Source organism: Bombina bombina, chromosome 6 (genome assembly GCF_027579735.1).
Source record: "Bombina bombina isolate aBomBom1 chromosome 6, aBomBom1.pri, whole genome shotgun sequence".
NCBI lineage: Eukaryota > Metazoa > Chordata > Amphibia > Anura > Bombinatoridae > Bombina > Bombina bombina.
Window position 1 is genome coordinate 681,744,183 of NC_069504.1, and position 18,655 is coordinate 681,762,837.

Here is an 18,655-nt window from a genome sequence, read left to right on the forward strand (position 1 = left end):
AAACATTTGAATTAACAAAGAATGCCCAAAATCTGATGCGTGCAAAACAAACTAACAAAAGGGGAATAAAATATAGATTCTGTCCCAAGGGCTGTATATATTAAAGGGACAGTCTACACCAGAATTTTTATTGTTTAAAAAGATAGAAAATCCCTTTATTACCCATTCCCTAGTTTTACATAACCAAAACAGTTATATAAATACACTTTTTACCTCTGTGATTACCTTGTATCTAAGCCTCTGCAAACTGCCCCCTTATTTCAGTTCTTTTGACAGACTTGCATTTTAGCCAATCAGTGCTTGCTCCCTGGAACTACACGTGCGTGGGCACAGTGTTATCTATATGACACACATAAACTAACACCCTCTAGTGGTGAAAAACAGTCAAAATGCCCTGAGAGAACAGGCGGCCTTCAAGGGCTTAGAAATTAGCATATGAACCTCCTAGGTTTAGCTTTCAACTAAGAATACAAAGAGAACAAAGCAAAATTGGTGATAAAAATACTTTGGAAAATTGTTTAAAATTACAATCTCTATCTGAATCATAAAAGTTTATTTTGGACTAAACTGTCCTTTTAATTAATATATAGCAATAAATACCCACATAGAGGCTATAGAGTGTCATATAGATACAAATATGATAACTTACCAACAGACACATATCAGCAGAGGTTATGGAATAAGAGTATATTGTAGATCCATAGAAGGAGGTAAAAGACAAGTCCCTGCAGCCAATTATGGGAAAGTCTGAGACACCAATCATAATATATATATATATATAATTTATATATATATATATATATATACACACACATACATACACACACAGTATATATATATATATACACATACACACACATATACACATACACCACTGACAAACACTGTACTCTGAGGGGAAAACGGGTCTCAGCATAGCCTGAAACCCCTCTCTCTGTAGAATCAAATGCAAATCTTCAATATTGAACCACCTCCAGCGGAGGCAAATTGAAGACTGATGTATGGTTAGGTTAGGGAAATTTTATAAGGCTCTTGGGGTTTGGAAATCTTTGCCTTCTCCCCAGGAGTTATGGATCGTGGACTCTCACCACCTGTATGAAAGAAATATATACTTTTTAAAAATATTCTATGAGAAAAAAGGTCTTCACAAAATTAAATTCTAAAGCATGGTGAGCTGTGCAGAGTAATGGCATAAATTGTTGCACTAGGAGCAAGCAACACCTCTACCAGAGGGTAACCCTGTATAAAAGTTACTTTACACAGAAAACGGTCACCAAACATAGTATCCAAATGATCATCTGTGCTTCTAGTGTGCATACAGGCACAAATAGACAAATAAAAATATCAATAACATGAGCAAAAATCAATTAACGGAAGGGGAAACACTAACTCTAGCGAGTGATTGCAATAGTTCATGCTAATGCTTTCTTAAAATTACCATGTAAGCAAGTCCACTTGAGGATCTATGTTTCCCTTAGACCATAAATGCATAAATATCACCACATTATTGCAAAACACTTTTTCGTAAATTATAACTGCAGTTTACTTTATTCAGAATCACTCACAGTATCATTACCATAACAAAATGCCACTTTAAAAAGGGACATTAAACATTATTGTATATTATAGCATTAAGACTAAAATACGGAAGAGAATCCCTCAACTGGGTACACATGGTGTTTAAAAGCCCACCCTATGGTCCCCACCCAGGGTGCAGTCTCTTTTTCCGTCTCTTTTTCCCTCAATCTGTGCTTTCCTCGGTAGAGAACTTTCCTGCAGGACATCAGTCTAATCCCATCCAAAAGGACCATAACCATCCCTGAAATACCGAGCAATTCTATGAACAAAGGATTTGTACAGCAAACCCCTGTTGTACATTTCAGCCTTGTCATTCAGTAAAAGTGCACCTATATCAAGGCCGGGGCTTGTGTAAGGCATTACAGGTAGCTGCCTTATGGCGCCCCCTGCAGGGAGGTTTATCTGCCTTGCACCGCCTGAGAAATTTTTTCAATGCAGGTAATGTACACACAGAGCAGGAGGTTGATATGCCTTGCTGCATTTTAAATGCAGCAGTACTAGTGGGCACAGAGATGCATTAATCTGCTCCTGAGGCTGCCTGGCAGTGGCTGCAAAAGGACCAGTTCCAATTTAGACACTACTCAGTTTTGTGCCGTGGAGCTTGCGCTAAGCCTGCCTGCAGCCATTGCCTATCTGTACACAGTGTGTGTGTAGTCACACATCAGTATAATGAATTTCCTTTGATAAATTGAATGTGCATGCGGCTTTCATGAATGCGCATCTTATGATGGATGAAATTTGTGGATAGCCGCATGTGCATTGCAAAATGGGGGCCTATAGAGACGCCCATAGGTGACCAATGAGATTACAATATCTCTTATTTGTCACAACTAAAGGAAAAAAAAAATAATGCAGGCGGAGGACCAGAGAAAAAATCTGGCGGATATCATGGTAAAAAAATCATGTTAGAAATAAATACAAAAAAAATGATGAATGAAAGTTATGTTATTTATAGTGGATTTATATAACCGTATATAGCGATATAATCAACTTTACTTTCACTTTAAAGCAGTGTTTTTCAACCAGTGTGCCGTGGCACACTAGTATGCCGTGAGAGATCCTCAGGTGTGCCGCGGCAGATTGACAACAGTGCAGGGGTGTCCCTCTTTCAAATTTTGAAATATTTGGAGGTATGTGATAGGCTCATCAGGCATCATTTACAACCATGACATCGACATTCATTCACAGACAATCATTATGATTGTTTGTAAAAGAATGTCAATATGTCATGTATAGTTTGTAGGAGGCATGACATGACAGCACATTACAGTGTGTGTGTGTGTGTGTGTATGTATGTGTATATATTATATATATATCCTGTATTAGGCTACGTGTGATTTTGTAAAATTTTGGGATAGTGGTGTGCCGCAGGATTTTTTAATGTAATAAAGTGTGCCACGACAAAAAAAAGGTTGCAAATCACTGCTTTAAAGGACCAGTCAACACAGTAGATTTGCATAATCAACAAATGCAAGATAACAAGACCATGCAATAGCACATAGTCTGAACTTCAAATGAGTAGTAGATTTTTTTTTCTGACAATTTTAAAAAGTTATGTCTATTTCCACTCCCCCCGTGCCATGTGACAACCATCAGCCAATCACAAATGCATACACGTACCATGTGACTGCCATCAGCCAATCACAAATGCATACACATTTTATTCTGGTGACTCAAAAAGTTAAAATATAAAAAGACTGTGCACAATTTGTTAATGGAAGTAAATTGGAAAATTGTTTAAAATTGCATGCTCTATCTGAATCATCAATGTTTAATTTTGACTTGTGTGTCCCTTTAAGTAGACCAGGAAGACAGGAGATCAGCAAGGGTTACTCTCAGTAAAGGGTAGTTTACATCTGTTGTCTACCGTGTGTTCTATAAAAGATGTGTGCTGACACTTTTGCTCTCTTCAGAACGAAGGTGGATTCTTTCACCACCCGCAAGAAATAAAAATAAAAACACTTAACCGCCGGCACGAAGTATAACAAAAAAAAAACTAACGTCCCGCACAAAGTATTAAACACCTAAACCATCAACCCCCACATTGCAAAACAATAAATTAATTAACCCCTAATCCGCATATAAAATAATTAAAATATTAACCCCTGGGGGGGCATGTCCAAGCCGCGGCCATGGCAGGTTGCACATACCAGAGGCTCTTGGATCAAGACTAATATTTTACCAGTAATCCACTACGCAACCTAACCATCTTAACCACTAAACTACGTGGAAAGTTTTACAGGCTACTTTTATCTAGATGGCGATCTCCTTTGGATGAAAAACATAATTTATGTAAGAACTTACCTGATAAATTCATTTCTTTCATATTAACAAGAGTCCATGAGCTAGTGACGTATGGGATATACATTCCTACCAGGAGGGGCAAAGTTTCCCAAACCTTAAAATGCCTATAAATACACCCCTCACCACACCCACAAATCAGTTTAACGAATAGCCAAGAAGTGGGGTGATAAGAAAAAAAGTGCGAAGCATATAAAATAAGGAATTGGAATAATTGTGCTTTATACAAAAAAATCATAACCACCACAAAAAAGGGTGGGCCTCATGGACTCTTGTTAATATGAAAGAAATGAATTTATCAGGTAAGTTCTTACATAAATTATGTTTTCTTTCATGTAATTAACAAGAGTCCATGAGCTAGTGACGTATGGGATAATGACTACCCAAGATGTGGATCTTTCCACACAAGAGTCACTAGAGAGGGAGGGATAAAATAAAGACAGCCAATTCCTGCTGAAAATAATCCACACCCAAAATAAAGTTTAACAAAAAACATAAGCAGAAGATTCAAACTGAAACCGCTGCCTGAAGAACTTTTCTACCAAAAACTGCTTCAGAAGAAGAAAATACATCAAAAATGGTTTTAGTAAAAGTATGCAAGAGGAAATTGCAAGTTGCTGGAATCTGGTCAACCGAAGCTTCATTCCTAAATGCCCAGGAAGTAGATACTGACCTAGTAGAATGAGCTGTAATTCTCTGAGGCGGAATTTTACCCGACTCAACATAGGCAAGATGAATTAAAGATTTCAACCAAGATGCCAAAGAAATGGCAGAAGCTTTCTGGCCTTTCCTAGAACCGGAAAAGATAACAAATAGACTAGAAGTCTTACGGAAAGATTTCGTAGCTTCAACATAATATTTCAAAGCTCTAACAACATCCAAAGAATGCAACGATTTCTCCTTAGAATTCTTAGGATTAGGACATAATGAAGGAACCACAATTTCTCTACTAATGTTGTTGGAATTCACAACTTTAGGTAAAAATTCAAAAGAAGTTCGCAACACCGCCTTATCCTGATGAAAAATCAGAAAAGGAGACTCACAAGAAAGAGCAGATAATTCAGAAACTCTTCTAGCAGAAGAGATGGCCAAAAGGAACAAAACTTTCCAAGAAAGTAATTTAATGTCCAATGAATGCATAGGTTCAAACGGAGGAGCTTGAAGAGCTCCCAGAACCAAATTCAAACTCCAAGGAGGAGAAATAGACTTAATGACAGGTTTTATACGAACCAAAGCTTGTACAAAACAATGAATATCAGGAAGAATAGCAATCTTTCTGTGAAAAAGAACAGAAAGGGCGGAGATTTGTCCTTTCAAAGAACTTGCGGACAAACCCTTATCTAAACCATCCTGAAGAAACTGTAAAATTCTCGGTATTCTAAAAGAATGCCAAGAAAAATGATGAGAAAGACACCAAGAAATATAAGTCTTCCAGACTCTATAATATATCTCTCGAGATACAGATTTACGAGCCTGTAACATAGTATTAATCACGGAGTCAGAGAAACCTCTTTGACCAAGAATCAAGCGTTCAATCTCCATACCTTTAAATTTAAGGATTTCAGATCCGGATGGAAAAAAGGACCTTGCCACAGAAGGTCTGGTCTTAACGGAAGAGTCCATGGTTGGCAAGATGCCATCCGGACAAGATCCGCATACCAAAACCTGTGAGGCCATGCCGGAGCTAATAGCAGAACAAACGAGCATTCCCTCAGAATCTTGGAGATTACTCTTGGAAGAAGAACTAGAGGCGGAAAGATATAGGCAGGATGATACTTCCAAGGAAGTGATAATGCATCCACTGCCTCCGCCTGAGGATCCCGGGATCTGGACAGATACCTGGGAAGTTTCTTGTTTAGATGAGAGGCCATCAGATCTATCTCTGGGAGCCCCCACATTTGAACAATCTGAAGAAATACCTCTGGGTGAAGAGACCATTCGCCCGGATGCAACGTTTGGCGACTGAGATAATCCGCTTCCCAATTGTCTACACCTGGGATATGAACCGCAGAGATTAGACAGGAGCTGGATTCCGCCCAAACCAAAATTTGAGATACTTCTTTCATAGCCAGAGGACTGTGAGTCCCTCCTTGATGATTGATGTATGCCACAGTTGTGACATTGTCTGTCTGAAAACAAATGAACGATTCTCTCTTCAGAAGAGGCCAAAACTGAAGAGCTCTGAAAATTGCACGGAGTTCCAAGATATTGATCGGTAATCTCACCTCCTGAGATTCCCAAACTCCTTGTGCCATCAGAGATCCCCACACAGCTCCCCAACCTGTGAGACTTGCATCTGTTGAAATTACAGTCCAGGTCGGAAGAACAAAAGAAGCCCCCTGAATTAAACGAAGGTGATCTGTCCACCACGTTAGAGAGTGTCGAACAATCGGTTTTAAAGATATTAATTGATATATCTTCGTGTAATCCCTGCACCATTGGTTCAGCATACAGAGCTGAAGAGGTCGCATGTGAAAACGAGCAAAGGGGATCGCGTCCGATGCAGCAGTCATAAGACCTAGAATTTCCATGCATAAGGCTACCGAAGGGAATGATTGAGACTGAAGGTTTCGACAAGCTGTAATCAATTTTAGACGTCTCTTGTCTGTTAAAGACAGAGTCATGGACACTGAATCTATCTGGAAACCCAGAAAGGTTACTCTTGTTTGAGGAATCAAAGAACTTTTTGGTAAATTGATCCTCCAACCATGATCTTGAAGAAACAACACAAGTCGATTCGTATGAGACTCTGCTAAATGTAAAGACTGAGCAAGTACCAAGATATCGTCCAAATAAGGAAATACCACAATACCCTGTTCTCTGATTACAGACAGAAGGGCACCGAGAATCTTTGTGAAAATTCTTGGAGCTGTAGCAAGGCCAAACGGTAGAGCCACAAATTGGTAATGCTTGTCTAGAAAAGAGAATCTCAGGAACTGATAATGATCTGGATGAATCGGAATATGCAGATATGCATCCTGTAAATCTATTGTGGACATATAATTCCCTTGCTGAACAAAAGGCAATATAGTCCTTACAGTTACCATCTTGAACGTTGGTATCCTTACATAACGATTCAATAATTTTAGATCCAGAACTGGTCTGAAGGAATTCTCCTTCTTTGGTACAATGAAGAGATTTGAATAAAACCCTATCCCCTGTTCCGGAACTGGAACTGGCATAATTACTCCAGCCAACTCTAGATCTGAAACACAATTCAGAAATGCTTGAGCTTTCACTGGATTTACTGGGACACGGGAAAGAAAAAATCTCTTTGCAGGAGGTCTCATCTTGAAACCAATTCTGTACCCTTCTGAAACAATGTTCTGAATCCAAAGATTGTGAACAGAATTGATCCAAATTTCTTTGAAAAAACGTAACCTGCCCCCTACCAGCTGAACTGGAATGAGGGCCGTACCTTCATGTGAACTTAGAAGCAGGCTTTGCCTTTCTAGCAGGCTTGGATTTATTCCAGACTGGAGATGGTTTCCAAACTGAAACTGCTCCTGAGGACGAAGGATCAGGCTTTTGTTCTTTGTTGAAACGAAAGGAACGAAAACGATTGTTAGCCCTGTTTTTACCTTTAGATTTTTTATCCTGTGGTAAAAAAGTTCCTTTCCCACCAGTAACAGTTGAAATAATAGAATCCAACTGAGAACCAAATAATTTGTTTCCCTGGAAAGAAATGGAAAGTAGAGTTGATTTAGAAGCCATATCAGCATTCCAGGTCTTAAGCCATAAAGCTCTTCTGGCTAAGATAGCCAGAGACATAAACCTAACATCAACTCTAATAATATCAAAAATGGCATCACAGATAAAATTAGTAGCATGCTGGAGAAGAATAATAATATCATGAGAATCACGATTTGTTACTTGTTGCGCTAGAGTTTCCAACCAAAAAGTTGAAGCTGCAGCAACATCAGCCAATGATATAGCAGGTCTAAGAAGATTACCTGAACATAGATAAGCTTTTCTTAGAAAAGATTCAATTTTTCTATCTAAAGGATCCTTAAACGAGGTACCATCTGACGTAGGAATGGTAGTACGTTTAGCAAGGGTAGAAATAGCCCCATCAACTTTAGGGATTTTGTCCCAAAATTCTAACCTGTCAGGCGGAACAGGATATAATTGCTTAAAACGTTTAGAAGGAGTAAATGAATTACCCAATTTATCCCATTCCTTGGAAATTACTGCAGAAATAGCATTAGGAACAGGAAAGACTTCTGGAATAACCGCAGGAGCTTTAAAAACCTTATCCAAACGTATAGAATTAGTATCAAGAGGACTAGAATCCTCTATTTCTAAAGCAATTAGTACTTCTTTAAGTAAAGAGCGAATAAATTCCATCTTAAATAAATATGAAGATTTATCAGCATCAATCTCTGAGATAGAATCCTCTGAACCAGAAGAGTCCAAAGAATCAGAATGATGGTGTTCATTTAAAAATTCATCTGTAGAGAGAGAAGATTTAAAAGACTTTTTACGTTTACTAGAAGGAGAAATAACAGACAAAGCCTTCTTTATGGATTCAGAAACAAAATCTCTTATGTTATCAGGAACATTCTGCACCTTAGATGTTGAGGGAACTGCAACAGGCAATGGTACATCACTAAAGGAAATATTATCTGCTTTAACAAGTTTGTCATGACAATTAATACAAACAACAGCTGGAGGAATAGCTACCAAAAGTTTACAGCAGATACACTTAGCTTTGGTAGATCCAGCAGGCAGTGGTTTTCCTGTAGTATCTTCTGGCTCAGATGCAACGTGAGACATCTTGCAATATGTAAAAGAAAAAACAACATATAAAGCAAAATAGATCAAATTCCTTATAAGACAGTTTCAGGAATGGGAAAAAAATGCCAAATATCAAGCTTCTAGCAACCAGAAGCAAATGAAAAATGAGACTGAAATAATGTGGAGACAAAAGCGACGCCCATATTTTTTAGCGCCAAATAAGACGCCCACATTATTTGGCGCCTAAATGCTTTTGGCGCCAAAAATGACGCCACATCCGGAACGCCAACATTTTTGGCGCAAAATAACGTCAAAAAATGACGCAACTTCCGGCGACACGTATGACGCCGGAAACGGAAAAGAATTTTTGCGCCAAAAAAGTCCGCGCCAAGAATGACGCAATAAAATGAAGCATTTTCAGCCCCCGCGAGCCTAACAGCCCACAGGGAAAAAAGTCAAATTTTTGAGGTAAGAAAAATATGATAATTCAATGCATAATCCCAAATATGAAACTGACTGTCTGAAAATAAGGAAAGTTGAACATTCTGAGTCAAGGCAAATAAATGTTTGAATACATATATTTAGAACTTTATAAATAAAGTGCCCAACCATAGCTTAGAGTGTCACAGAAAATAAGACTTACTTACCCCAGGACACTCATCTACATGTTTGTAGAAAGCCAAACCAGTACTGAAACGAGAATCAGTAGAGGTAATGGTAAATATAAGAGTATATCGTCGATCTGAAAAGGGAGGTAAGAGATGAATCTCTACGACCGATAACAGAGAACCTTATGAAATAGACCCCGTAGAAGGAGATCACTGCATTCAATAGGCAATACTCTCTTCACATCCCTCTGACATTCACTGCACGCTGAGAGGAAAACCGGGCTCCAACTTGCTGCGGAGCGCATATCAACGTAGAATCTAGCACAAACTTACTTCACCACCTCCCTTGGAGGCAAAGTTTGTAAAACTGATTTGTGGGTGTGGTGAGGGGTGTATTTATAGGCATTTTAAGGTTTGGGAAACTTTGCCCCTCCTGGTAGGAATGTATATCCCATACGTCACTAGCTCATGGACTCTTGTTAATTACATGAAAGAAATACTCGCACCAGAGCCCTAACTCAGACAGCCAAAACCCTGGACTGTGGCCTATTTTCAACTTACTCACCATCCCCCCCCCCCCCCCGGCTTGCCGGGTAAAACAGTGCTTATTATATTGCTTCATACACTTATCTAAATGTATTGCTCTTTGTCAACTGCACAAGATATGGATTCACATCTACGGATCCGATTGTTGCTGGCTGAATTTGAGAGAAAATACTGAGAGCTCCGTACACAGGGAACACTTACTATGTCCATATGGCTGAAGGAGAGGGGGATGGAAATGCACTCAGTAAATTCAAACTCCCGAATGAAGGACGCCACATTGAGGAAGTGCATGCTAGAAGCCTAGTGGATCCCAGAGATTTTTAAAAGCCCCTACCTTTAACATTTGCCCGGGCCGAGGTGGATGAGGCCGATCCTTTAGAGCGGGGAGCAAGGGTTTCATGGCGGCAAGAGGTAACTTTGCCACTAGGCGCTAAAGAGGAAAATTATGTAACCGAAGGTGAACAGCTATCATCACCATGGTGGAGGGCTCCGAAAATAGATATGCGAACCTGGATACCAGGCACTGCAGAATTGAATGGGGCCTCCTATATCACCAGCTATTCACTACATGACGGAAATAGGGATGTCCCTACTCGCAACTTCATGGCTCTCACGGAACATTGGGATACTGAACAGCCTCTGAGGTTCTCACAACTAGGTCTGGACAGAACCACACTGAAAACCGGAGTAGGTCAGTTTAATTAAAACCTATTTGGAGTGAGACAGCTGTCAACCCTTGGGTCAAGCGTAAGAAAATTTCCAGACTTTGAAACCTCCTGAAGTGATAAGCTACAAGGGTAACCGGCTTATGTCATACCTCATTTATGAGGCTCCATACAGCTGACATTTATAGCTCTGTTATGCTTCTCATGTTGTTTAAGAGTGTATGACCTTTTATGTTTACAGGTTCTTTATTAAATACTAATTATTTTGTGGTTTCTTTGCACATTCTAATATGTTAAGTGTAATATACAATTCTCACATTATTTGGAAGTGGAAAATATTAAGGTAATTACTAATATTCCGTCTCACTTACCAAGGACCTCACAGATGTTGGCTACATAAGCTACTACTTATCAACGGGTACACTACAGCAAGCTGTACCGTCTACTACGAATTTAAACCTTCTGTAAGTACTATTCCTTGGGATCTACAGGTCTTCATTTGAATTTATGCTGAACACTTTGATTTACCATATGTGAAGTAGAGTTAATAAAATAGGTTTTACTCCTTTCAATGTCTGCCGTTACGGTTATATGCTAGACATACTTAATCAATTACTGAAATTGACACCTGTTACCTGTACTGTGTCTATTATGATTTATTTGACCGGCGATAACATACACTCTCACTCTCAGGCACTATTATGTCAAACCCCATTAGAGTTGGTGATATTAATCCCTACCTACTATTACTGTGGCACCCTTATATTATCTATATTTTAATTCCAGCTGTTTGGTGCAGATAGATACACATACGCTAATACAACTTATTTAGCAATCTTTGTGTACCTTATGTTCAAACTTAGGTCACACATAGGCAGGTCCTTCAATATATGATGTCTGCCTCAAAACGCCCCTTAATCTGTATTAGTCTGGTTACGAGCTCTATAACAGAGATACCTGCTCCTAGACCAGGATAGCCTACATCTCAATTGGACTTAGGGGGCATCTTTTCAGGATGTACAGGTATATGTATCCTCACACCATATAGACACTCTTATTCGTAAAGACTTAATATGCTCTAAGTCTATAGTAACCCTCCGCTTGTAGCTCAGCGCTTTTGTTTCATTCCTCTATACATAGTCCATGACAATATATTGTGTTTTAAGCTGGGAGATAGAGAGCTAACATATATTTGCCATATATTAGTTACTGTTTTAATATTATAATATTCTAATCAGTGCTTACCCGCTGAAAAAAGATAACAAGTATCATAAGGTCCAGAAGTGGCCGCAGAGATGACTACCAGGGCTTTGTAATTGCCTACATCATAGCGGTCCCTGAGTGGCCATCCAAATAGTCATATCAGTAAGATCTTCTTAAAGTAAAACGGAGATTTCAGAAATTGTTTGATTGTATTTTTGTGCCATTATTGTTTTATTGCAATCTTTGTATGTTACCTTTTTTTTTTCATTTATTAAAAATCTCAATAAAAACTATTAGAGAAAATATTAACGCCTTAACCGTCAACCACCCACACCGCAATAAACTTAATTAACCTATTAACCCCTCAACCGCCAACCCCCCACATCGCAATAAACCTAATTAACCTATTAACCTCTAAACCGTCAAACCCTCACAACGCAAATAACTAATTTAATTACTAAGCCCCCTAACCTAACACCCCCTACATTAACCCCATTACTACTAAATTACAATTAAAATAACAAAAAACTAACATTAAATTACAAAAAATACAAAAAGTCTAACATTACAGAAAAAAATAAACAAAACTAAATAAAATTAAAAAAATATATACCTAATCCCTATGAAAATAAAAAAAGTGTCCGCCAAATAAAAGCACCACCTAATCTAAACTACCAATAGCCATTAAAAGGGCCTTTTGTAGGGCATTGCCCTAAGTTAAACAGCTCTTTTACCTCTAAAAATACTAAGTCCCCCTTAACAGTAAAACCCCCACCCACCAAACCCCCCAAAATAAAAAACCTAACACTAAAAAAACAGAATTTATGTTTACCTGATAAATTCCTTTCTCCTACGGTGTATCCGGTCCACGGCTTCATCCTTACTTGTGGGATATTCTCAATTCCTACAGGAAGTGGCAAAGAGAGCACACAGCAGAGCTGTCCATATAGCTCCCCTCAGGCTCCGCCCCCCCAGTCATTCGACCGACGGTTAGGAGAAAAAGGAGAACCATAGGGTGCAGTGGTGACTGTAGTTTTCAAAAATAAATTTAAACCTGACCAAAATGCCAGGGTGGGCTGTGGACCGGATACACCGTAGGAGAAAGGAATTTATCAGGTAAACATAAATTCTGTTTTTCTCCTACATCGGTGTATCCGGTCCACGGCTTCATCCTTACTTGTGGGAACCAATACCAAAGCTTTAGAACACGGATGAAGGGAGGGAACAAGTCAGGTAACCTAAACGGAAGGCACCACTGCTTGCAAAACCTTTCTCCCAAAAATAGCCTCCGAAGAAGCAAAAGTATCGAATTTGTAATATTTGGCAAATGTATGCAGTGAAGACCAAGTCGCTGCCTTACAGATCTGTTCAACAGAAGCCTCATTCTTGAAAGCCCATGTGGAAGCCACAGCTCTAGTAGAGTGAGCTGTAATTCGTTCAGGAGGCTGCCTTCCAGCAGTCTCATAAGTCAATCGGATTATGCATTTCAGCCAGAAAGACAGAGAGGTCGCAGTCGCTTTTTGACCTCTCCTCTTGCCGGAATAGACGACAAACAAGGACTATGTTTGTCTGAAGTCTTTAGTTGCTTTTAGATAAAACTTCAAAGCACGAACCACATCAAGATTGTGCAGCAGACGTTCCTTGCTAGAAACTGGATTAGGACATAGAGAAGGAACAACTATTTCCTGGTTAATATTCTTATTGGAAACCACTTTTGGAAGAAAACCAGATTTGGTATGTAAAACGACCTTATCTGTATGAAACACCAGATAGGGTGAATTACACTGCAAAGCAGACAATTCAGAAACTCTTCTAACAGAAGAAATAGCTACCAAAAACAAAACTTTCCAAGACAGTAACTTAATATCTATGGAATGTAGAGGTTCAAACGGAACCCCTTGAAGAACTGAAAGAACTAAATTTAGACTCCATGGAGGAGTCACAGGTCTGTAGACGGGCTTGATTCTGACTAAAGCCTGTACAAAAGCCTGAACATCTGGCACGGCTGCCAGACGCTTGTGTAACAAAACGGACAGAGCAGATATCTGTCCTTTTAAGGAACTAGCTGACAGACCTTTCTCCAATCCTTCTTGGAGAAAAGATAGTAACCTTGGAATCCTAATCTTACTCCATGAGTAACCCTTGGATTCACACCAGCAAAGATATTTCCACCATATCTTATGGTAAATTTTTCTGGTGACAGGCTTCCGAGCCGGGATCAGAGTATCTATAACTTATTCCGAAAACCCACGCTTAGCTAGAATCAAGCGTTCAATCTCCAAGCAGTCAGTTGCAGAGAAACTAGGTTTGGATGTGTGAATGAACCTTGGATTAGAAGGTCCTGCCTCAAAGGTAGCTTCCATGGTGGAAGCAACGACATATTCACCAGGTCTGCATACCAAGTCCTGTGTGGCCACGCAGGAGCTATCAGAATTACCGAAGCCTTCTCCTGTTTGGTCCTGGCTATTAGCCGGGGGAGAAGAGGAAACGGTGGAAAGACATAAGCTAGATTGAATGACCAAGGCGCCACTAAGGCATCTACCAATGTCACCTTGGGATCCCTGGACCTGGACCCGTAACGTGGAACTTTGGAGTTCTGACGTGACGCCATCAGATCCAGATCTGGAAGGCCCCATAGTTGAGTTAACTGGGCAAAAACCTCCGGGTGAAGTTCCCACTCCCCCGGATGGAAAGTCTGACGACTCAGATAATCCGCTTCCCAGTTGTCCACTCCTGGGATGTGAATTGCTGAGAGATGGCAGGAGTGATCCTCTGCCCATTTGATGATCCTGGATACCTCCCTCATCGCCAGGGAACTCTTTGTTCCTCCCTGATGATTGATGTACGCTACAGTCGTCATGTTGTCCGACTGAAATCTGATGAATTTGGCCTCCGCTAGTTGAGGCCATGCTTGGAGCGCATTGAATATCGCTCTCAATTCCAAAATGTTTATCGGGAGAAGAGAGTCTTCCCAAGACCATAGACCTTGAGCTTTCAGGGACTCCCAGACCAAGAGGCTGGCGTCGGTCGTGACAATGATCCACTCCGGTCTGCCGAAACTCATTCCCTGAGACAGGTGATCCTGAGACAACCACCAGAGGAGTGAGTCTCTGGTTTTCTGGTCCATTTGTATCTGGGGAGACAAATCTGCATAATCCCCATTCTACTGTTTGAGCACGCACAGTTGCAGTGGTCTTAAATGAATTCGAGCAAAGGGAACCACGTCCATTGTCCCAACCATGAGTCCTATTACCTCCATGCACTGAGCTACGGAGGGTTGAAGAATGGCATGAAGAACTCGACAAGTGTTCAAAAGCTTTAACTTCCTGACCTCCGTCAAAAAGATCTTCATTTCTACCGAGTCTATTATTGTTCCCAGGAAGGGAACCCTTGTGAACGGGGACAGAGAACTCTTTTCTATGTTCACCTTCCACCCGTGAGACCTTAGAAAGGCTAGAACAATGTCCGTATGAGCCTTTGCTTTGTGAAAGGACGACGCTTGTATTAAGATGTTGTCTAGGTAAGGTGCTACTGCAATGCCCCTTGGTCTTAGCACCGCTAGAAGGGACCCTAGCACCTTTGTGAAAATTCTGGGAGCAGTGGCCAATCCAAAGGGAAGGGCCACGAATTAGTAATGCTTGTCCAAAAAAGCGAACCTCAGGAACTGATGGTGATCTTTGTGGATAGGAACATGCAGGTACGCATCCTTTAAGTCCACGGTAGTCATATATTGACCCTCCTGGATCATTGGTAAAATTGTCCGAATGGTTTCCATTTTGAATGATGGAACTCTGAGGAAATTGTTTAGGATTTTTAAATCCAGGATTGGCCTGAAAGTTCCTTCCTTTTTGGGAACTACAAACAGGTTTGAGTAAAAACCCAGTCCTTGTTCTGCTGTTGGAACTGGGTGTATCACTCCCATTTTTAGAAGGTCTTCTACGCAACGTAAGAATGCCTGTCTCTTTATTAGGTCTAAAGATAAGCAAGACATGTGGAACCTTCCCTTTGGAGGAAGGTCCTTGAATTCCAGAAGATACCCCTGAGAGACAATTTCTAGCGCCCAGGGGTCCGGAACATCTCTTGCCCAAGCCTGAGCAAAGAGAGAAAGTCTGCCCCCTACTAGATCCGGTCACGGATCGGGGGCTACCCTTTCATGCTGTCTTGGTAGCAGCAGCAGGCTTCTTGGCCTGTTTACCCTTGTTCCAGCCTTGCAATGGTTTCCATGCTGGTTTGGGCTGGGATGCGTTACCCTCTTGCCTAGTGGCTGTAGAGGTAGAAGCAGGTCCGTTCCTGAAATTGCGAAAGGAACGAAAATTAGACTTATTTTTAACTTTGAAAGGTCTATCTTGTGGAAGGGCATGGCCCTTTCCCCCAGTGATATCTGAAATAATTTCTTTCAATTCTGGCCCGAATAGGGTCTTACCCTTGAAAGGAATATTAAGCAATTTTGTTTTGGACGACACAGCCGCCGACCAAGATTTTAGCCAAAGCGCTCTGCGTGCCACGATTGCAAATCTTGAATTTTTCGCCGCTAATTTAGCTAACTGAAAAGCGGCATCTGTAATGAAGGAATTAGCCAACTTCAGGGCGTGAATTCTGTCCATGACTTCATCATAAGAAGTCTCCTTCTGGAGCGAGTTTTCTAGTTCCTCAAACCAAAAAGACGCTGCAGTGGTTACAGGAATAATGCAAGAAATTGGTTGAAGAAGAAAACCTTGTTGAACAAAAATTTTCTTAAGCAAACCTTCTAATTTTTTATCCATAGGATCTTTGAAAGCGCAACTATCTTCTATTGGTATAGTCGTGCGTTTAGCTAGTGTTGAAATTGCCCCCTCTACCTTAGGGACCGTCTGCCACGCGTCCCTTCTGGGGTCAACAATGGGGAACATTTTCTTAAATATAGGGGGGGGAACAAAAGGTACACCTGGTCTCTCCTACTCCCTAGTCACTATATCCACCACCCTCTTAGGTATCGGAAACGCATCAGTGTGTACTGGGACCTCTAAGAATTTGTCCATTTTACACAATTTTTCTGGGACCACCAAAGGGTCACAATCATCAAGCATAGCTAGGACCTCCTTAAGCAGGGCGCGGAGGTGTTCTAACAAATTTAAATGCTATGGTATCTGGCTCTGCCTGCTGAGAAACTTTTCCTGTGTCAGAAATTTCTCCCTCAGACAGGCCCTCCCTCACCGCCAAATCAGATTGATGTGAAGGCACTACAGATAAATTATCCACTGCGTCTGCTTGCTCATCGTCTGTATTTAAAACTGAGCTATCACGCTTCCTTGGAAAAGCTGGCAGTTTGGATAAAAATGCTGCGAGAGAATTATCCATTACTGCCGCTAACTGTTGCAAAGTAATAGGAATCGGTGCGCTAGATGTACTGGGCATCGCTGGCGCGGGCATAGCTGATGTTGACACATAAGGAGAGGATAGTGGACTATCCTCGCTACCTTCAGCTAAAGAATCATTTTGGGCTACATCTATAAGCGTGACTGTGTGGTCCTTAAGCTGTTTGGACGCTATAGCACACTTCACACATAAGTTTAATGGGGGCACCGCCTTGGCCTTTAAACATACAGAACAAAGGCTATCTGAAGGGTCAGACATGTTTGACAGACTTAGACAGAACTTCAATGCAATAAAAAATAATTTTGACAAAAACGTTACTGTGTCTTTAAATAATAAAAGTGCACACTTTATTACTAAAACATCAAAAAAACATCAAATAATCATCCGATTTTAATGAAATTTTCACCACATTGTCTTAATGCTTTGAAAAGATTGCACACAATCAGACCAATTAACCCCTTAATGCCCAAACCGGAGCTAAGAACAGCAGTTAACCGGTTAAAAACACTACAGGACAATGCCACAGCCTCTACTGCGGCTTTTAATCTTCCTTAGGGATTATTTGAGTAAGAAATAAGCCTCTCTGAAGTCCTTTCTGATGTCCCTGGACTCCCCACGTGAAGCTGCATGAACTGTCTAGCCAAAACAACTGCGCAATTGAGGCGCGAAAATGAGGCCCCCTCCCTCTTCATTCCAGAGTGGTGGGGCCTTTTAGACTAGATTAGGTGTCTAATTAAGTGCCAGGCGCAATATTAAACCCCATAAGTGTTTTAAAAGTCTCAAAAAACACCTTATTCATACTAAAACATGCTAATAAACAATCGATTAAGCCCACAATAGTGTCAACCAGCATTGAGCCCTTAATTTAAGCCATCATTTTATACAGAGTCTGAGAAAAATGGCTTACCTATCCCTGAGGGGATTTCTGACAGTCTTCTAGCATTACTTGGTCTTGTTAGAAAAATGACTGATCATACCTGAAGCAGTTAAGCCTGCAAACTGTTCCCCCCAACTGAAGTTCTCTGGTATTCAACAGTCCTGCGTGGGAACAGCAATGGATTTTAGTTACTGGTGCTAAAATCATATTTCTCTCAGCAGAAATCTTCATCACTTTCTGCCTCAGAGTAAATAGTACAAACCAGCACTATTTTAAAATAACAAACTCTTGATTGAAGAAATAAAACTACAAATATAACACCACATACTCTTTACCACCCCCGTGGAGATGCTACTTGTTAGAGCGGCAAAGAGAATGACTGGGGGGGGCAGAGCCTGAGGGGAGCTATATGGACAGCTCTGCGGTGTGCTCTCTTTGCCACTTCCTGTAGGGATTGAGAATATCCCACAAGTAAGGATGAAGCCGTGGACCGGATACACCAATGTAGGAGAAAACCTAAACTATCCATTGCCATTTGTATGGGCATTGCCCTTAAAAGGGCATTCAGCTCTTTTACTCCCCTTAAAAGGGCAATCAGCTCTGTTTCAAGCCCAAATAAACCCTAATCTAAAAAAAAAAAAACACCCAAAAAATTAAAATAAAAAAGCCTAAACCTAAGCCCCAAATAGGTACTCGCTGTTCCTGAAGTCCGGCGAAAAAGGTCTTCCAGGTGGCTCCATCATCATCTATCTATATCTGGCGCGAAGGCGGCATGGAGCGGAGGT